Source organism: Mus caroli, unplaced genomic scaffold (assembly GCF_978045245.1).
Source record: "Mus caroli unplaced genomic scaffold, Mus_caroli_1 scaffold_10, whole genome shotgun sequence".
NCBI classification, from domain to species: domain Eukaryota; kingdom Metazoa; phylum Chordata; class Mammalia; order Rodentia; family Muridae; genus Mus; species Mus caroli.
In genome coordinates, this window is record NW_028227265.1 from 123406540 (window position 1) to 123415958 (window position 9419).

Below are 9419 nucleotides of genomic sequence, written 5' to 3' on the forward strand. Positions count from 1 at the left end.
CCATCCCTAACCTCTGAGACTATCCCTGAAGCTGATATCATTGTAACTCACAGCACCAAGAAAGTGGGTTCAACTACTTAGAATAAACCTATTTAGGAAAAAAAGAGATAGCTGACCAGAAAGACATTTTTTCCTCCCAATGAGGGGAGAAGTATATGTTTCTTTCCATATTTCCCAGGGTCCAAGAACCACTGATCGAATAAGTGCGTGTTGCCATGGAAACCCAATTCAGCATTACCATCATCAACAGTTACTAAACGCCTGCTAGTGCTGTTCTGAGTTACTTCCTACTTAGAAAAGAAAGAGATGATGTTTGCTGTGAGAGAATTTCTAATTATAAAGACTTCTAGAATAGAACTCGCTGGATAAGGAAGGGATGAACCTTTATCATCCATCACTGCCGGGAGCCAGGGATGCAGGGATTCACAAGAGTCAGCTCCTACCCACAGAGTTTAGCTGCGGGTGGGCAGGGGGCAGCATCAGAAAGGAGTGGTTACTGGGCAACATGGAAATGTGGGGATGGAGCCCAAAATCATCAGATTGGACACCAGAAGCACATACTTGCTCTGCGTGTTTGTATACTGGTCCCTTGCTTCACTGTGTATCTCTGAAGGCAACATCTTAAGACCCATCATGCACAGGGCACCGTTCCTATGTACAGTTTGATATAAAAAGAGGGGCTGTATTAGAAGGGTAGTTATGGGGGAGGGACCATGGAGGAAAAAGTGTGGAGGGGGTCAGTCTTCCTTTAGGCTCCCGAACACAGCAGCTGGTACACTCTGCTGTTCCAGTCGGACTTCATTGGGCTTCAGGTCCATCTTGTCCTCGTCCTCATCCTCGCCCAGCTGGATCTCCTCAGGGTTGGCCTGCTGAGCCAGCTCTGCCAATTCCTCCCTGGATGCATCACTCCTCACAAAGAAGATCTTGCTCTGGGCCCTGGGGGGGCTGGTCCCGCTCTGCCTCAGCTGCCAGCTGTTCTGCTCTCTGTTCCAGCAACTTCATGTCATCCATGCCGCTCTGCCCAGGAGCCAGGTCAGACACGGTGCCTGTGGCACTGCCCGACACCTTGAGCATCTGTGAAGCCATGAAGTTGACCTGAGTATTGTATGTGTCCTGCACACTCCACCGTATACTCAGCATCTCCCTGATGGTATCCTCATTGCCGTGCCGGACCTCAAAGTCCTTCCATGTTTGCCAGAATGCCCCAGTTGTCCGGGGATCACAGATCTGGGAGCAGAAGCTGTAGATGGCCCGGGCGCGGTCGATTTCACCAAGCTTGCACTCCATGTCTGCAAACCGCAGGCACATCTCACGGGCATGCTCATCAGACAGCACCTCAATGGCCTTCTGGTAGATGCCACGAGTGTGGGTGACGCCATAGATCTCAGCAGCCCGCTTGATGTAGATGTTAAACATGTCGTACTGCTGTGCTGGCTCCACTGCCCTGGTCGCACGGTCATACACAGCGATGGCATGGCGGGCAAGGCCCCATTCCTCCTCCAGCTGTGCGTAGAGCAGGTATAAAGTCTTGGCATATTTTGGTGGGCAGCCATTGAGTGCCTGCTCAAAGAGATCCCGTGCACGCTCCAGCTTTCGGCCCCCATAGCGCGAGATGAATTTGGTCAGGTAGGTGCTCCAGATGTCTGAAACATTGGGCCACTTGAATAGTGATATGCCACGCTCATATGCCTTGAAGCTCTCCTCAAAGTACTTGTGCTCCTCCAGGAACATGGCATAGTTAATAACGATCTGTGGTGTGGCTATGCGCAGGTCCAGGATTCGGTCATACACTGCCTTGGTTGACTGGAAAGTGCCCAAGCTTTCCTCCAAGTCAGCAAGCATTGACCACACCTTCAGTGACTTATATACACGGTTCTGCACAGGTTCTGAACCATCAAAGTACTCAGCTCGGCGGGCAGGCAAAGCTGTGGCTTTCCGAAGCAGCTTTAAGGCCTCGTCGTAATTCTCGTGCCTGAGCTCCAGCTCCCCACACTGGCACCACACACTTGCCAGGTCATCCACCTGCTTGAAGTTCACCTTGGTGGCCTTCTCTAGGATGACACGAGCATCATCCAGCTGTCCATTGTCTTCGTAAAACTTGGCGAATGCAACCCACAGTGTGTGGGGCTTGCCTGTGGCTTTGAAGGGGTCTACTGTTTGCACAGCCTCTGTGTATGTGTTGATAATCTCCCGAGGGCGGCCCTGATGGAGAGCTACACGCTTGTGCCACTCGTGGACGTGGTGTGGGTTCTGGCGCAGAAGGACGCTATTGAGAAGCAGGGGCCGTCTGCTGATGAGCTGTTCGAAGCGGGCCAGGCGCAGCTCTAGGTCCACATCGTCCTCCTCCTCACGCCCCAGTTCAGAGGCAGTCTCCATCTTCGCTGCAATCATGCTCTCCTCAAACTGGGCGTAGCTGTCGAACACCTGGGTGAAGTCCCGCACGGTCATCACCGTGCGAATGGCCTCCTCATACACATCCCGAGCCTTTTCGAAGTGGCCACTGCGGATATAGTAGTCTGCCAGAGAGCACCACAGCTTGCCCAGCTGGTCAGTGAAACGGGTGAGCCCACCACGGATTATGGCATCCACATTGAGAGACTGTACCTTGTCTGGATTCTGGGAGATAAGGTCACACAGCTCGTGCCACAGCTGGTAGTTGGATTTACCAGCCTTGGATACAAAGCGCTCATCATTCACCACGGTGGCCAGGCGCTGTGCAGCCTCGTCTAGCCGGTCACTGGATTTGAGATACTCGATGTATTCCTCAGCGCTCTCAGGACTCAGCTTGAGGAAGCGACGGTAGCCTCGCACAGCAGTCTCAGGCAGTGGGTAGGAGCGCAGGAAATGCAGATACAGGGGCCAGATGCGAGAGTGTTGTGTGATGGGCAGTGCCCTGAGGGCACGGTCAAAGGTGCAGCGGGTATGTGTTACCCTTCCCTGGTCCATGAGAAACTGGCAGTAGTCTAACCACAGGCGTGGCACCTTGTGCATGAACACAAAGGCCCTCTCATGGCAGTTGTTGACATCTTCATAGGCAGGGTCAGTCACACAGCGATGTTTCACCTGTGCCCCGCGTGCCTTCAGATAGCGGTACCAGAGTTTGTAGCTGCAGGGAAGCAGTTTGAGTGCCCGCTCATACAACTGGTTGAGTCGGGGCTTGGGGGCCCCCTGTTTGAACTCAATGTAGCGGAGCCAGCATTTGACAGAGAACTGGTTCCTCATGATTTTTTCCTCATAGGGAAGGTCCTCTCCCTCAAAAATAAGGTCCGGACGCTAGGGACGCGGAACTCGCGCCATCACCACCTTCTTCCTGGCACTCCCATACAGTCTGCAGCCCAATTCCCAACAATGGTTCAGTCGCAGCTGTGAATAGAAGTCCAAGGATCTAGTAGTTACTCAGTCTCACACAGCAAGCAGGCAAAGGGCAAGAGCAAGGCTCCCTTCTTCCAATGTCCTTATATTGTCTCCAGCAGAAGGTGTAGCCCAGATTAAAGGTGTGTTCCATCACATCTTTAATCCCAGATAAAAGGTGTAGGGCTGGAGGGGAGGGCTGGACCAGGTGTGGTAGGTATACAGCTTTAATCCCACATCAATCACCAATGAAAAGAGTGCCCCACAGGCTGCCCTCCAGGATAGTCTGATGGGGATATTTTCTCCATTGAGGCTCCCTCATCTCAGATGACTGTAGTTTTTGCCAAGTTGTCAGAAATCTAACCAGGACAGTGGTACACATCTGTAATCTCAGTGTTCAGGAGAGAGAGGCAGGAGGATCAGTTGAGCAGTAAATGTGAGGCCAGTCTCATGATGAAAGAGGAAAATTACTGAAGACCTGAACTCTTCAACTCAGAGTCCTACCCCTCCCATCTGGAGATTGTTCCCGGAACACTCCTGAACTCTTCACCCCAGAGTACATTCCTGAACTCTTCACCCCAGAGTCCGACCCCCTCCCAACTGAAGACTGTTCCAAGAACATTTTTTAGATAAAGGCTTCCTGGAACAACCCCAAGAACATTTTTGAGATAAGGGCCTCCTGGTACAACCCCAAAATGTTCCAATAGATAGGGTACCCCTTGGTTACGGAAAGCCCCTTGGAAAAACCCTTGGCAAAACCCCTTAGTTACGCAAACTTGTACTCTTCCTACCCTGCTCCCCCCTTGGCTTTTTCCTATATAAGCCTGTGAAAAATTTGGGTTGTGGTCGATTCTCCTCTACACCATGCTTGGTGTATGAGTTTCGACCCCAGAGCTCTGGTTCATGTGCTTACTCGTTGTGCCTTTATTAAATCTTCCTTCCTATACTCTGAGTTCGGTCTCAGTGTCTTCTTGGGTTCGCGGCTGTCCCGAGACTTGAGTGAGGGTCTCCTTTCGGGGGTCTTTCAATGACACCTTCTCAGAAAACAAGAACAAATAAACCACAACACAACCCTTTACAACCCTCCTGCCTCTGCCTCAGAAGTGTGGTCTTTGTCTTAAGAGCAACAGGAAGAAAGTCCTTGGGATTTAGGAGGATAAATGAGCACCGTGGTTCCTGTTCTGTTGCTAGGAGGAGACACCATGACCAAGGCAGCTCTTGTAAGAAAAAATAATAAAATTAAAATAAAGCCCTTAATTGGGGCTGACTTACAGTTTCAGAGGTCATTACATTATTTCAGCATGGAAGCAGGTGAAGAGAGGACGACAAGGAGGAGAAGGAGAAGGAGAAGAGGGGAGAGACTGGCCTGGGTTGGGCTTTTGAAAAATCAAAGCCTACTGCAAGTGACACACCTCCTCCAACAAGGTCACACCCTCTCAGCCACAAATCCTAATCTTTCTCAAATAGTGCCAGTCCCTAATGACAAAGCTTCAAATATATGAATCTGTGGAAACCATTCTTAATCAAACAACCACAGTGACTAATCAGATTTTCATTTTAAGAGACAATTTGAGATGGCTCAGCACTTAGGAGCCCTTGCTACTCTTCAAGAGGTCCCCGGTCTAAGTCCTTCAACCCACACAGTCACTCACAGCTGTCTGTAACTGCAGTTCCGACTGATGCAACACCCTCACACAAACATATGTGCAGGAAAAACACTAATGCATATAAAATTAAAATTAAATTATTTTTTTTAAAAAGAATTTAAGCTGGGCGTGGTGGCACACACCTTTAATCCCAGCCCCTGCGAGGCCGAGGCCAGCCTGGTCTACAAAGTGAGCTCCAGGACAGCCAGGGCTACACAGAGAAACCCTGTATCGAAAAAACCAAAAACAAACAAACAAACAAAAAAGATAATTTGATCACATGTATTTAATCCCAGAACTCTGAAGAACAGGGCAGGCTAATCTCAGTGAGTTCAAGGTCAATCCAGTGTGCATAGCAATTTCTAGGCCATCCAGGACCATATAGTGAGACCCTGTCTTAGATGGATGTGTGGATGGGTGGATGGGTGGGTGGAAGGGTGGCTGGGTGGAAGTGGGGATGGCTGGGTGGAAGGGTGGATGGCTGGGTGGGTGGGTGGGTGGATAGGTGGATGGGTGGGTAGGTGGGTAGAAGGGTGGATGGACATGCAAGATAGATAGATAGATAGATAGATAGATAGATAGATAGATAGATAGATAGATAGATAGATGGTATGAGCTATATTTTAGAATTCTTAACTGGAGAGAACACAAAATATTGGCTGGGAAATGCCTCCTCATGCACAAAGACACAACATACACACAATTTTAAATAAAAATACAATCCTTTTTAAAAACACAAAAAGAAGAAAACGAATAAGAGAAGAGAGGGCAGGGAGAGGCAGGCTAAGAGAATGGGAGAGAAAGGTTTTCTAGGTATTTTTTAAGGAGTATTTCTTAATTTATTTGAATGAGGTAATAGGCCAAAATATTTGTAGATCAAGTCATAATTCATAATGTGTTAATAAACATACATGTCATTTATAAAAGACAGAATAATTAGAGAATTGCAGCTCAGCTTCTTGAAAGGAAGATACAATGCCACGTTTGTCCCAGAAGGTACAGAAAAGCCCACATTTCCACCTTCACCCTGAGCAGTGGGCTGCCCTCCCTGGGAGGAGGTGGCTTTGGGCACAAACAGGGCTGAGCCCCTGCTGCCTGCTGGAGGCATTTGCTGGCAGCTTCCCATGCCTCTCCTACTTACTTTGTCCCTTCAGCCAAGGGGAAGTCTGGGCAGCACAACCCCATGCTGTTTTCAACAGAGGCATTCTAATCTATTTCTTTCCTGTGTCCTTTTATTTCAAAAAGTATTCCTGTAAGTAAAGGATTGAATGGGATATCATATTTCTCTTTCAAGTGAGAGAAAGAGTGGGGGGAGTGAGAAGGAGAGAAGAGAGAGGAGAGAGAAGAGAGAGAGGAGACAGACAGAAAGAGAGGAGAGGGAGAAGGAGAGAGAGGGGAGAGAGAGAGGGAGAAGGAGAGGAGAGAGGGGAGGAGAGGGGATTTATTTATTTTTAACAAAATAAAATATAATAAGATAAAGCAAAAAACTATCACATTGAGGTTGGTCAAGGCAACTGAATGAAAGGAGAGTTAGTTCCAAGTGCAGGCAAAAGAATCATAGACTCACTCATTCACAACCTTTCACTCATTCACAACCTTAGTAGTCTGATAAAAATAGTAAGTTGAAAGCTTGCAGAGTCAAGGATGTAGATTGTACAGGCCCTGTTCTTCCTGTTTCAAAGTCAGTGCGTTCATTAATTGATTCAATTGGACTTGTTCTTCTGGTTTCTATACTCTCTTACCTTCTTTTGCTTGGGATTCCCAAGCTTTGAGGGGTGGTATTAGATAGAAATCCCATTTAGAGCTATGTGTTCCTCGGACTCTCTTTCAACATGATTGGGTGCAGGTCTCTGCATCTGTTCCCTTTTGCTGTAGGAGGAAGGTTCTCTGATGATGACTGAATAAGGGAAGTATATTTGAGTATTGTAGAATATCATTGGGAGCCATTTTAATAATACATGTTCTTTAGACAAGTACTGTTTAGTTTTACTATAGATCTCTGGGCTATCGCTATCTAGTCTCTGATCCTTGATTAACCAAGCATTGGGAGGTATGAATTCTGTCTCATGGAGTGGGTCTTAAACCAAATTAGACACTCATTGGCTAGTCCCTAGTTCTGTGCTACCATTGCTCTAGCCTATCATACAGGGAGGATCAAAGTAGATCAAAGGGTTTTTTTTGGCTGTATTGGTGTATATGTTTCTCTTTTGATACTGCAGAGTATTTTTCCACAGAAAGACAATAGACTGTTCTGCTGAAGGCTCCATTTAGATACCAGCTTGACTTCTCCATGTTCATGGAGTTGTGTGGGTGTTGTCCTCAGCAATGGGACCCCTTTATCAGTTTGCAGAGAGAAACCCATTGTCTAAAATAATTTACTGGGTTGTATGGAGATTTCCATGAGATCCCCCTTGGCCAAAAATTTAATTGGACATAACCAGTAGAATCTTTGTTTGGTGACAAAAGATAAGTGCTTGGGTGTTGTGGCCTGCCCGCAGTCCACAACACGAACGGTTCAACTGAGAATGGCAGTTCGCTGAAAAGAGAGGAATCTAGACGGGGCGGAAGAAAGAATGGAGCTAAGACAAATCCTGATCAAAGCTCAATTTTACTATTTCCAGACACTCAGTTATAAAGGAAGGGGGAGGGAACCCAATATCCCGCCAAGTAACTCAGGGTCGAGTAGCAGGACGAACACCTGTGTGCCTCCAGGCAGCAAAGGCAGGTTCCAGCAGTGGGCGTGGCAGGACAAATGAGCACGTAGCTCCACCCTTGAGCAAGCAGGTTCCAGGCTGGGGGAAGGGAGTCCACATTTCCTCCCATTAGTTAACAAAACAAAAATAAAAAAGGGGGTGGCCTGAGGCAGAAAAATTATCTATGTTCAATAGTTCTGCCTGAGTTCTTAGGGCTAAAGAAAAAACCTGTTTCCGTGGGATTCCCTAACTTTTCTAATGGTAAACTGTATCTGGCTAAGACTGTCTTTAAAGCACTGAGGGAATAGCAGCGCTGGGCTGTAGGCTCTGACTTTATAATGCTAATTAGTGCTGAATAGGTAGCTACCTGTTTGCATTTTAAGTAGGGCATTGGAACCCTGGCTGAGTTTAACTAAACAAATTTAGAATAACACTGAGCTGATAATCCTCCGCAATTTTGGATGGCAGGCGGGGAAACAGGGAGAAGGGGGTAAGACTGGCTGGCTCCTAGTACAAGGCCAGTTGGCTTTTTTTTTTTTATTTGGGTGGGAGGCAGTGAAGGGCCTGCCCTTACGACAGCAAGGTCTCCAACCTCTCTCCCTCCTATTAATTAAGTTTAAATAGGCAATGCTTAACAGAGGTGATCAAATGATTCTTTTCATCCATAGATGAGTGGGCCTTTAACCTTGACTTGGGTGGACATTGACCTGATTCCTCCCGTGAGCATTATAACAACTCACATCTGTGGCTCTTGGTATCTTTTGGGGAGGGGAGGCAGAGCCTTAAGTATTTTTGGTTTTTAGCTGGAGTCAGATACCAACCTCTTTCAAATCAGGTGTGTTGCACAGGGAACTCAGAAACGGTCAAGCTGGACCTTCCCTCCGCAGTAATCTCCTGCGCCAAGCGGTACCCATACTGTATTCATATGATTATGAATCAGTAGCGCAATTCTGAGTTTATGCGCAGTCTCTATATGAGACTTGTCAACCTCAGATTTAGCAAGGCCTAGACAAGAATTATGTCAGTATTAACACCATTAATTTTGGTTAAAATAGGAGCTGAAAGTCTTTCCTCTTCATACCTGTTATTCCCTAGCCTGAGGAACTAAGGACACCTTGCATTAACAGCAAGGGTGAAAAGCCAGAGGCCAGCTAAGGGACTAAGCCCATCTCTATCAAAATAAGAACTAATCTCTGTAAATATATATGAAATTTCTACTTCCCTAGCTCTCCTGGTAAATCTAAATCTTATCTTAGACTAAAAAGCCACATGCTGGGATGTCCTTGGAAGGGAGATTAGCAGTACCACCTGTTTGCTCTTAGGGGCAGAGAACCAGAGAATGTAGATTGACCTGCTTGAGAAAAGGAAGAATTCTAAACAATGAGAGTGTAGCAATGTAAATTTTCTGTTTGGAGAAGTCAAGGTACTTTATTTAGATGCAAATTGTAAAGCTAAAGCTAATCTCAAATTAGAAGTAACTGGGTGCCAGCAGCATTTCGCTGCAGACTGACCTTTAATGTCAGTTTGCAAAAAGTTTAGGACAAATAAGGTGAAGGCAAGATGAGCCTTTGGTGACCTTGGGGGAAATGCTCTGAATTAACTTTGCTAGGTAATTTAGAATATAGGAATCTCTAATAATTGAACTGAATATTAGACCAGTCTAAGATTGAGTTAGAATGGCTGGTCACACTGAAGAAGAGTGAAAAATCATTATGACTCTATTAAATGA

At 46.8% G+C, this 9419-nt stretch overlaps 1 pseudogene; it reads right to left on the minus strand.

The window, feature by feature from the left end:
- Positions 1-680: 680 nt before the first annotated feature.
- On the minus strand, positions 681-3297 carry LOC147002544 (pre-mRNA-splicing factor SYF1 pseudogene; annotated as a pseudogene).
- Positions 3298-9419: the final 6122 nt, after the last annotated feature.